At 36.3% G+C, this 13192-nt stretch overlaps 1 protein-coding gene across 1 annotated transcript in view; it reads right to left on the minus strand.

The window, feature by feature from the left end:
* LOC132145431 (thrombospondin type-1 domain-containing protein 7A) overlaps nt 1–13192 on the minus strand; it is a 117341-nt gene that overhangs the window by 96244 nt on the left and 7905 nt on the right. The gene's annotated exons all lie outside the window — the stretch shown is intronic.

The following is a 13192-nucleotide window of genomic DNA, read 5'->3' on the forward strand; positions in this document are numbered from 1 at the left end:
TAAACAGCATGCAGAGGTTCTGCTCTATAGCTCTTGTGGTACTTTGATGTCAAAAACCGATTAGTCAGTGCAGTGCAGTGCCGCTTTAAGCTGAACACACCTGTAAACTAGACAATTTAGGAATCCGGGAAAAAGCAGTCATATGGTCACCCTAAAACTGGTGTTCCACCGAATAATACACATGAAAACAGTCCACAAGTTGTTTTTTTTTACAATATTAGACAAAATGAGTCAAAAGGGCATGGAGGCGGGGGAAAACATCCTTGATTAGTCTCTCTTTATAGCATGCTTTCAATCATCCACTAATGACCGCATAGCTAATCAAGATTCTTCCCTCCCTCTCCTTCCCTTGTACTCATGCCCCTAAGGTATTAGAGCATTTGCCGTGTAGGGCAGGGACACACTCAATAACAACTCTCCTATATGCAAATGCATGCTAACCTACTATGGCTTCTGTGAGACAACACACGGGCAAATACACAAACTCCCAAATGCCCTGCAGCAATGTGGTGCTCAATATCAGGGCCAGTGTGTCAGCAATGCAGTGTGTATAAAAAGCACACTCAACATTACAGAAATCAGTCATGCCAGCGCAGTACTAAAAACGTGAACACCTTACCTGTTTAGCAGCCTCCAGGCATGTTTTTCTAAAGGGCATTCACCACGTTACTATGTCCTTTTCAAAAAACCATGAAAAGGGTTAAAGGCCATATTGTGTGCCAGCCATTTAGCAGAACAAAATGCACCACCAAGGAGGCATATATATATATATTTCTTTATGTTATTGTGTGTACTTAAATGACAAATCATGAGGTTTCCCAAGCTATGCAGAAAGTATATTGTCGGTAGATAGACAGATCTGGTAACAATTTTTGAGCATGATTGTGATAGTACGCATCAATGATGACGTTCTCCCTGTCAAATTTGTACACACGGAGGGCACCTTGAACACTATAGACATAAAATGACATGGCATCAATTTACAAAGGTTTGGAAGAGGCCTGCGCTCCCACAGTAATCAGCTCATGTTCCAATCAATAGGTGGGAGTCCGCCTACTGAATAATTCAACACAAATGCTTTATCAAACGAAGTGAGCAAAGAAGCCCTGGAAATTACATAAACCTCAGTACTACTATAACAGAGGACATTTAATTTAAGGGTCAAACCATTAGATGAAATTCATCTGAGCTCAAATCTATTTGTAAATTTATTTAGCTATTTTTCGTCTCTTATTCTCTTTGCTTTTCTAGTATTAATTAGTATGTGGGAATGCAAGGATACTGCATGCATTTGTGTGTAAAAATATATATTTTGTGATTGTTTCCTAACCTTCATGTCATTCCGAACCTGTATGACTTTTCTTTAATAGAACATAAAATATGATGCTTCTCAGAATGTCTAAGCTGCTTTTTTTATCCATTGAAAGTGAGTGAGGACCAGGGACTGTGACGCTCCAAAAAAGCAGCATAAAAAAAATCATAAAAGTAGTCATGTTCACTATATAAAAACCACAATAATGTGTGCACTATATATTTAAAATCTTTTAAAGTCATATGACAGATGTGTGCATTGAACAGACCAAAATGTAAGTTGTTATTGGCTGAAAATCTTGCTTGACAGTTGTGGTCACCATTTAAAAAAAGAGCTTGCACAATGTTATAAATATCTCCTTTGTTTTCTGCATAAGAGAGTAAGTCATATGGGTTTTTAAAAACAAAAGTGAGTAAATGATAACAGCTTATATAGAGTACTGTTCACAAGTTTGGGGTCAGTAGGATTTATAAATTGCTACATTATTTCCTAGATCTGGGATACTGATGTTCAGAAGCTAAAAGAGCAATAAACAAGAATAGATGGATTATGAACAAATGCAAAAATAGAAATGTCTTATTCCGTGGCATATGGCCTTGTATGGTGCCTGATACGGTGGCCGTATGGTTGAACAGCGCTGTGAGATGGGGCCATTTTGTCACACCTCAGATGGGGCGAAGCAGCCACTTCTCTCTGACAAACCCACAGGGCATCATTTACACCACCGGATGTGGGAGGTGGGGGGGGGGGTGTGGTCTGTCACTCTCAGAGTCACACACACAAACTAAGACAATCACAATTAAACATCCCTAGCAAGTGTCACAGTACAGACACTTTGTAAACAACCACTGCTAATGAGCACCTTCCGAATAAATGTTAAGCGTAGATCTATGTGAGTTTTACGTATGTGATGTGCATACAGAAATGCATTAGTTCTAACATTAGAATGTGTGTATAATTAGTTTTTGGTTTGCATATTTGGATCTGTATTAAAACAGCATGCATGTGAGCACTACAAAGGAATTGGTAAAGCTGAAACAGAGCCAGTCACTAGGGACTCTTTGATGCTGCTACATGCCTTATCCACATTCATACTAATAGGGCTAAACACAGCAGATGGGTAAGCGGTGGCAACCTTAGGAGAAAAGAAAAAGAAAGGGAAGGAGGGGAAGGATGTATAGGTGATAACGAGTGCAAAAAATATATTAAAAATGCTGGAAATGAGCATTTGGATGACTTAAACTGTGCATTGTACATTGTTCAACTGCCAGCTTAATAAACGTACTACATAAAGTCCTAATAAAAATGCAGAGAAATCTGTGTAAGTGTCAGGTGAAAGAAAATGTTATTATAAAAACAAAAGCAGAGACATTATAAAGGTGATGAGATGGAAGATAGAGCCTGGTAACCTTTATGTGAGAATTGTAGGATTGCTATCCACCTTTCAGTAAAAAAAAGATCTCATCTAATTACCTTTTTTTTTTCACTGTAGAACAGCTGAACCAGCCTGAAAAATACGTATTGTGATGGGAGGAGCACAAGACAGACACAGTGGGTGTGGCGTCAGGCCTCGGAGAGGCTTTTATTAACAGAAAATCAAATAAAACAGGGGATAAAAGTGGCCAAAGGGGAAGAGTGTCCAAAATAAACAGGGAATCTGGTGTCCTCGTCGTGCTGCGGGGTTCGTGTGGGTCGGACAGTGTTCATGGAGGAAGGGTCCAGGTAAGGGGCAGAGACCGGCGGCCGCACACGCTCCCCTATTCGGTCTGGGGCGCGAGGGGCGGCGGCTTCCTCTAGCGGCCGCATCACTCTCGTTGGCACTGGCAGGGGATGGACGGCCCGGCATCCTGGCCCGTCGGCCGTGTAAACGGGTGCGGTTCTCATCCGGATTGCGGGTCCAGCAGCTCACGTCTCTAGTGGCGCGGGACCCACGAGGACACCAGTGTGCATGCACGGGGAAGAGACCCGTCTTCCGAGGAGGGGCGCGTTGGGCTTTTAAACAGCGGCGGTGAAGCGGCTTCATTTCCTTCAGGTGTGCCCCATCACACGCCGCCAGCCCTGACTTGTCCAGTACCCCTCCTCTCCCACACCCATCTAGTCGGGAGCCTGGTGAAGGGTGGCGATTTAGGACGGGGTACCGGTGACAATCAGGGAGGAGGCAGCTGACTCGTCACAGTATATATTTAGCATCATTTGAGTCATTATTGTCAGATTGTATTGCAGAATCGAAACATGTTGTTAAATTTAATCTTGAGAAACAGTTTTCCCCATTCAAGAAGATACAAATTGTATACTCTGAAAAAAAAAAAAATAATAATAATAATAAAAGTAATACCTAATTTTACAGTGTCCTCGTTATGTTACATGCACTTACTATAGCAATAGCAATAAGTTTTAATTTAATGCATCCTAACCCTAAATCAATAGTAAATAGAAATTTCCCACCATGATCGAAAAATATAAGTGTAATAAGTGTACATGAATATAAAGAACAGGGCAGATTTAAGAAATCAGCGCAGTTACTGGTGGCATATGGATATTGCTTTACGCTTACTTCAGTTGTCAGCGTATGTCTAGACATACTTACTGAACTTCCACAAAATCGAAAAACATTATTTTTCTTTGAATGAAAACTCCATGCAAAGTGTGTGCGAAAATTGATTCTGAAATTTTCACACGATGATGGATGGACTCTGGATGGATTCAGATTTTTTTAACCCACCGCATGTGTTTATAATCAACTTTGTAAGCTGCATTACCTATTAGCTGATTATTTTTCAGTTGCCTCTTAGTTTTGTGAATATATTCTGCCATGTTTACTATCGCTCAATGTGTACATCTTATAACATGTTCAAATGTCCCATGCCGGTGTCTGCGGAATATTAAAACAAAGAATTAGCAACAGCCTTTATTGAAATATGCATGAACACAGTTGTGCCAGGCTTAATGATGTGTCTGAATTAGCAGGTTGTGGGTCTCATGCAGAGAAGGCGGATCTAAGGGGCTGGGTGAGGAAGACAGTGTGAATGTGAATGAAGGGTGTGGATGAAGAAAGAGAAACCAAGGTTGTGTGAAAAGACTTCATATTGTTTTATAAAACATTTGATGTTATTGTATATCAGCATGTCTCAAGATGCTAATTTGCACACTGTGATGATCTGAACTGAATAATAAAACAAAATCATTAGACTAGAAACTGAGATAAACGTGTTTGACGTGAATTAAATATGCATTTATTAACGTTTTATGAAATATATAACGTTTTCTGTGTCTTTACACACCAGAATCATGCCTGACGTGGCGCTGGCGCGCTGCTCCTTTTGTAGGTGACATAGAGGGAGACCGCCGACAGACCAGGATCTTGTCTTCACGACAACAATATCTATACTTCATGTTGAGCATAAATATAAAGCCTACTGATAAAGGACACCGTCACGCGAATGTGAACATCACTACAACTAGGAAAAAAACGATTGTAATTCAAACGCAGCCTCCGACGGCATTTAAACAGACCTTTGCTATTAATTCCGATCGGTCCAACACAATAACGAAATCTGAGCAGGTCTAAAAACTGTCGATGCTGAACTTTACACTTTGGAAAATGTATATATATATTTTAAATATGAGCAAGCCTACAAGCTGGGATTGGTAATGCTGCACTGTATTCATAGTTATTTATTTATAATTTTCATTATATTTTATTATATGATATTGGTTTGAGACTGAGAGTATTTTATTTAGTGGAGAACTTTGCATCAGTATTTTATTTCTTATTCTTTTTTTTATTATATATATATATATATATATATATATATATATATATATATATATATTTTTTTTTTTTTTTTTTATTAAAAAGTATTTACAAAAAGTGTAAACAAATTGTTTAATAAAAGCTTATAGTAATAAACAACCTGCAGTTTAATGTTTGCATTTCTTTCCCTTACTGTACCGAACCATGATTTTTGCGTTCCGTTACACCCCTATATATATATATATATATATATATATATATATATATATATATATATATATATATATATATATATATATGAGCTCTCCTAAAATAACATATCTCTCAGCACTCGGCGAGATGACTAGATTCCAGCACAGCACTGATGCTATAATCCATAAACACTTCATGAGAGCTTAAATGTGTGTTAGTGAAGGCAGAAGTCAGCACCAGCAGATTGGATTAGGGATGGGTGCTGCCTGCAGGTTCATTGCTTTTTTCCCTCCAATGATGACCTAGTTTTCCCTGCCTTATGCATGAATCTCTGTTTATTAGGTATTCGCCTATCCATATCATTAAACAGCCCATGAAAATGGTCTGTAATTGGATGTTTACATCTCGTCTAGACGGTGAGCAAAGAAACCAATCAGTATTCAAATAAAGGTAATCACATGAATGCAACAGTACCAGATTGAGTAATCTCAGGATTATCTACACATGAATGCTTCGGCATATAGAAATTAATCTTTGCTTTATCGTCATAAAAGCAAACATTACTTAGAAATATTTTTTAAAAGAATACATACGTTTCTTTTTTATGCATTCCTATGTGTTTTTCAGAATTATCATCATCATCATCATTATTATTATTATTATTATACACTTATGAACCACACAGCTGATATTAATAAATTTTTGATTCCCTCCTTCTGTTTCCCTCACTTTTAACAACAGAGAACAAATACTACTAATACATCTCAAATACTACTAATACATCTTTTCTTTAAAATAAAAAAAAATAATAATGATAAATGTTCATAAGAGTACCCTACTACTACATTACTAATATTACCTCTAAAATACAATTAACTAACACTCAAATCACTGCATCTCAATAAAAATGTCATGAATATAGAGAATCCTCGATAAAAGGCAAATATTTATTTACTTACAGAAATCTATTCCTTTCAACCAGACTATGAGAGGCTTTCATATGCTGTAACTGTTTCATGTTCAGTAACCCATTTTTGGAAGAATGGTGCACCAGATGTTCGCCAGCCCCTCATGATGATTTGTCTACCCCTAATATTTGTTTGGATGCATTCATTATTATTTTATTTTATTTCTTTCTGTGAAGGACGTCAAAGTGAATATTTAAATAAAAATAAGCAAACCATGTATTTTCAGTAAATATTAAAATAATCTAGACACTGAGATGCCAGTTATGCAATGAAATGATTCAATAAGGATAACACGTTTAAAGCTATTCGAATCAATATATATATATATATATATATATATATATATATATATATATATATATATATATATATATATATATATATATATATATATATATATAATTTTTTTTTTTTGTGTTGGAGATAATTTACATTCCAAACAGCTGCCAAGAAATCCCTGACATTTCCTCTCCGACTGTTGGAAGATGGACACTGTTTTTATTAAAGGACTGTTTGAATAGTAAAAATGTAAAAACTGTCAAGCATGACAAGTCAAATGCTTTTTTTCATCTGATTATCTTATCTCTTCACACAATGCATAAAGCAAAGGCCTGCTATCTCTATTATTGGCCAAGAGCGGTTTTCCGACACATCTTCTTTGCATTCAGCCGGAGAGTTTTTTGACATTATCGGGATTCGATGACAAACTCATGCTCCAACAAATTGGTTTTAAAAGGGCCACTGTGACAGTCAGAAAATAACTAATGTTAATATTTAATGCTAGAGTGTCATTTCATATCCTGAAGAGGGAAATAGCTTCTGCAGCCTCAACTTACAATGCTTCACTGACCCTAATGGAAATGGCAGACAAGGCAATAAAACAAAGAATATCAAAATGTATAGTCAAGATCACGTTTCAGTATCTCCTCTGGTGAAGCATACAATTTCATATAAATACAGTATAGTACATACAGTTGCCTCTTTCGCAGACAATATGAAGTGCTGAATCCTCTAGTATTTTAAAACATACAATAGCATGTCCTCAATATGCAAATGAGTGGCTCATAATCACCTCGTTTTTGTCTCTCTCTCAAATCACAGCTATTCTGCGTTCCTGTTTCTATCTAATTAACATCAACGGGTGCAATTATATGGCATTTAATTGCTTAAGGATAGACTGAAATACAAATGCATAACTAAAAGTTAAAGTACATACTTATCAGACATTCAATTTCAGAGCCAATGGCATCAATCTATCCCTTTGCTGCTGAAACAATAAAAACTTTGCATTTTCCACTGGAACATGAATGCCAGAATTGTCTCTCATTCAGTCACAAAACCATCTGTAAGGTACCATCTAATCAATACACTACCTGTGTATTTGGAAAATTAAATCCAAAAATCCAAAAATTAAATGGTACAAGAAATGAGGTTAAAAAGGAAGACATTTATGCCTTTGACCTATGATTTTGGCCGAGCACATTCTCCTTGCATAAACAGAGATGGTTTTAGCAAAAACTCAAACCACGCTAAACATTGTTTGGCTATTTCCTGGCCTGTGTCCAATTATCCAAGCAAACCAGAATTTCCCACAATGAATTAATCGCTCTTCAGAGATGATGGTCACAGTTAGAGGGGGTGGGATTCAGTGAGGGAGCTGGTGGTTTAATTTCAGCCAGAGATGAATGAATGACAGCTAAAACCAACCTCGGCAAGCTTACAGACACCCGTCCCCAATATCCCACTCTCATCTAGAGACCGTGAGACCTTTATATTAGATTTAGAACACACTTTCCAACTCTCCATCTTTAGAATCTTAATATGTAATGATATGCTTTGACTGTATGTGATATTGTGATTAAGAATTAGTATATTCTGAAATCAGAACAGTATAGCTAACAAATTAAACTACCAATTCTACAGCCGCTTCCCTTTAGGATGACATAGCAGGGGCTTTTTCACACAGCTGACATTTCCTTTGACCTCTCAGAGCAAAGTCACATGGTTATACAGCGGATGAACCAGTGTACACTGAACAAATACGGGAAGCTACACACAACACAACGCCTTCACAAAAGAATATAAATTATGAGTCAACCAACAATAATAGCCTTTGTTACCAAACAGGCAGCTTCTTAACTGCATCACAAAAGTTAAATGTCTTTTTCAGGCTTGAAGAAGTGCAATCAACAACAAATGAATCAGACACTTCAGCAAGACATTTTAAAGAGATAAGAAGAGGGCAATAAGTTGGGCAATTTTTCAAAAGTCAATGTGAAGTACTTAGTATGCTAGCAATAAAAACACAGGAAATAATGGGCACTACTCAAGAGCCAGCTGTGTACCTCATAAACAAACAACCTCCATTCACAATCATTTAGAATTAGACAAGAGGAGGGGAAGAAAAGAATGATTCCGTAAGGAAAAAAAGAAATGCTATTTGTCAACAGATTTTTTTATTTTTATCTACACAGTAACACGAAAAACAACGTCCTATTATCATTGACAGTAGGGCCGCAATATATCTTGGCTCCACATTGGTGCCACATTTTTAATAATATATTATATAAAAAATAATATGATTTTAACATTTGTGTTTAACATTTCACACAATTTCTTATGAAAAGATATAACAAGCTTGATTAAAGTAACTTTTAAAATGCTGTGTAGACCACAAACAATTATTTTGATCATTCATATTCATTATATTAAGTATTTATAATGGCTCTATTTTCTAGATGTTTTTTTTTAAATAACCTGCATCAAGAAACTTTTTTTCTTCAAAATCAAAAGTATTGTATTTCTATACATATTATAATCTATCTTTAAAAATCCCCGCCTTGAAATGATAAGGTTCTATTTGCATTCTGAGTGGTTTGTGATATTGAGCTTCAAAGTTTTTGCATTCGATATACTTTTCAGATAGAACCTTAAAAAAAACACAATGTAAAAATGCTGTCACAGAATAAGAATATGAGAATGACTCAATTTTGATAAAAATGTCAGACCGAACCTTATAATTCCAAGGTGACAAAATTGTGATGCTAAAATAATTTTTATTTATTTTTTTAAACAAAGTAATACAGATTGATAATTATTTTATTGTCAATTATTATCAATAATAATGCAAATACAAAACAAATATATAATAATTGTAACATGCTGTTCATGCCAAGTCAAGTCATTGCTTGTATTTTGAGATTACTTTTGAATAAACTGCACATGAGTTCTTAAACTCATCTTCAGTAGACTGTTCCTTACAGTAATATAAATATTACTATTATTATCATAGCTGATACTACTAAAATAGTCTCAGCCTCAGACATCACGCACATGGACCATTGGCTAAATATCTGATGCATATGGGACACAAAAGTGGAAAAACTTCAGGAGCTTCAAAGTTGTCATCAGATTAGTTGAATTATACAGGATTTCTGTCGCGTTCTTTAACGTTCCACCTGGAAACAAAAATGCTGTGACGCCAAACCTGCTCACGAAAGAAAAAAGCTGTCGAGTTTACAATTGTGATGACAGGCACTTATCAGGATCAACTAAACACTGGATAATTCAAAATTATGTCAAATATTTAAAGTTTGCGGCATAGAATCTTTAAAATACGTCCGAGAGTTTTACAAAACGATCTGTTATTCTGGCGACATTTCCACTCCTCGAAACGTTACGATGAACGAAACTAAATGTGATTGGTTGTTTGACATGTCGGTCAAACAACCTTGGCCGCTGAAAGCTGCCATAGATTCCAGACATTCAGACTGAAGGCCCGCGAGACTACTACTAAAATAATAAAGTAATTTATTATTATTATTATTACAGGCAGCCACAACAAAAACAATCTCTACTGGCCAAATTTCAGTAAATGTGACCCAACTTAAAAAAAAAATAATAATAATTTAATAATAATAAAAACACAACATTGTTGACCAATGTATGGAAGTTTGACTTTAAATGAATCCTAGAGAATAACCTCTATATCTTTTTAGAGTTGCACAGAATAGACTATCATTCATCAAAAGAAAGATTCAAAGATACTTCTCACAAAGATTCTCACCTACACAACATACACACATAAAAAGGAAATTCCAAACTGCATCTATAGTAGGACACCTGCTGTTCCAGTCAGAATATGGGATGGTGAATGTGGTGGGAAGGGAAAAAAACAGAGATCACCTTCTCTCTTCCTGCTAAGTTTTGCTGATGCTGCACAGTTTTTTTTTTTTTTTTTGCTTACTTTCCTTTTTAATGAGACTGACCTTCAAAGGAGAGAAATGGATGGCTGATTGAGCTACGGTTGTCTTGTTTGTTTCATGTTTGTTTGATTTCTTCCTTTAAAATTGGCTTTTAGATTCTCCATGGTTTTCTCTGACAATGAGAGATCTGATGTAGTATGTAGACTTCATTTTTCTTGGGCTGTCCGTGCTGTTCCATTAAAATGAAGGACAGCTGGAATTGTATTCAGTGGCATGGAGAGAACCGAAGGCGAAAAGAAGGGCTGTGTTATTGTGTCCCACTGTAATGAGAGCGGCGAACGCTTCATCACTCACGCACCAACTCTCCCGCCGCACTGGATGATGGGTGTTTAGTGAGCGCAGCTCCACTTCTCTCTGCTGATTGCTCACTTTATGGACAAAACATTTATAACAAGCTTTTTTTATTATTTTGTCCATGTTGTCGTGAAAGGGTCTGACTGAAATAGCGTTACAATGTCCATCACTGTGAATTTAACCATCCGTATTACACCATAATGTTCTTTTCCAACAAGTGTGTCCATGACTGGCTGACCTCATTCTTGTTTCAAAGTGCTTCCTTTCGTGTATTTTTGTATTTTTATTTATTTGTTTATTTACTTCTTTATTTGTATTTATTTATGTCTTTTTGTAAAATGAAGTGCATGTCATGAGGATTAACTTCAGTTACTGTTTATTTTAAGGTCTAATTCTCGCTATATCAACAAGCCATTAACTATGACTTTTGCCTCAGTGAGCTCCTAATTTGCTGCTTATTAATAGTTAAGTTTGGATATTGAATATGGTCATGCAGAATATGTGCTTTGTAAGTACAAATAAATAGCCAATATATTAACAATAAACATGCTATTAAGCAACAAGTTAATAGTGAGAATTGGTCCCTATACTGTTACAGCAACTTGAAATAAAAATCAACCAAACTAACAAAAAACAAACGATCCAAACAAAAAGAAACAAAACAAATCAAAACAAAAGACAAACAAAACAACAAATGTTGTCAGACAAATAAGTGTCCACTCCCAAATAGACTACAGTAGAGTGTCTTTATGACTGCACATTCTTTTTAAATGTGCACTGTCGTCCTCATAAGAAAGTAGCCTCTAACGAAATGAAAATTACACATGAGTGTTTGTGTATATAATGTTACACTCTTGTTTTTAAATTTATGTATTAAAATAAAATCATTCATTTCAGTCATATCAATGGCCTGTTTTCTATTACATACAGTATGTCAGGTTGCCTTATTTGGGGCAAACAAACACTACTCACTAGCTCATCTCATACTACTCCCTTATCTGACATTTATAATAATAAAAAAAATAAAAATCAAGACAACCGTCATGTCAGCCAGAAAATATATGTGTGATTCTTCATCACATACATGAATCTCCTCATTTCAACATTCCAGTCATCCCGTGCTTCATTGCATCCTCCAAAACCATCAGGGCTACAGCTGGCAAGGGGCATTATGTATTGTGGCAGCGGCTTGCATCAATCACACACAAACACTTCCTGAATGCTGATGATCAGATCTGGAGAGACTCATCCAGTGCTGCTCTTGAGGAAACGTGGAGGGAGCAGAGCTCAACAACACACAGTTGAGCAATCAAGCTCCTGAATGGACTGAAGCCAACACTGCTGTACGCAATGACTGATTATACTTTCAGGAAAAAGTGCTTGATAACAAAATGCACTCAGCAAATGTAATTCAATAACAACAAATGTCTGACATTTAAGTGTGTATAGTGAAAATTCTCGGCGACTGAAACACCTGATTGCCTTTTTGTTCAAAGAGCATGGGAGAAAACAAAGCCAGACAACTGCCTCTGTCATGTTTGCCTAGACATTCAACAGATAAACTACATCACAGAACTACATTAAAGATAGAGGCACTGTACAGACCATGGTGACTTCATTTACCAGTCCTCACCGTAAACAATCAACTAAAACTTCACACAGTTTTCCAGCAATGGGCATCAACCTTAATTCGTATGCCCTCATTTCCCTATTGAGATGAGTGTTGTCCGAACATAACATCAGATTTCATTAAACCCGTTCCATCGCCTCAATGACAACTGACACCGAAACATGTCTCAGTTCAGTAGATTCTAGGAACCTTTTCAAGACAACATCTGCAGCAAAACAACATCCAATATTGAATCGAGGGTGACTGCAGAAGGACTGGTGGGGAAATGAAGTGGAAAGGCAGATGTCTGCAGAGGACAGCAAAAAAGAAGGGGATGAAGGAGACAGATGGAGAAGGTGCATGGCACTGCCATACAAAGGCACTGGCTACACAATTTTAACAGAGTCATTAGCAAAATTTTGTCTCAGACTATAATCAGACGAGTTTCGTATCAGTTGTCAATGAAGCGATGGAACAGGTTTAATGAATCTGATGTTATTTTCTATAATCAGCACTGTGACAATCCAGCTCCTCTTTATTTCGCTCAGAATCAATGAAAACATGCAAAAAATAACATAACAAATCTATTAAAATAAGCCATTTTCTCAGTTCCAGTGAGTTACAATGTTTTTTTTGCTATTGTGGCAGGGTGGTCTCAAAACAAATACTTCATGTTGTGTATGCACTTCCATCAACCCTCTGAAATCTTTAAATACTGTATCACATTTGGAACCATACAGCAAATATAACCATGTTTAAATGCTGTGTAAAACAAAAGTATCTTCAACCGCAATATGT

The sequence above is a fragment of the Carassius carassius genome, chromosome 8 (genome assembly GCF_963082965.1).
Source record: "Carassius carassius chromosome 8, fCarCar2.1, whole genome shotgun sequence".
Lineage (NCBI taxonomy): Eukaryota > Metazoa > Chordata > Actinopteri > Cypriniformes > Cyprinidae > Carassius > Carassius carassius.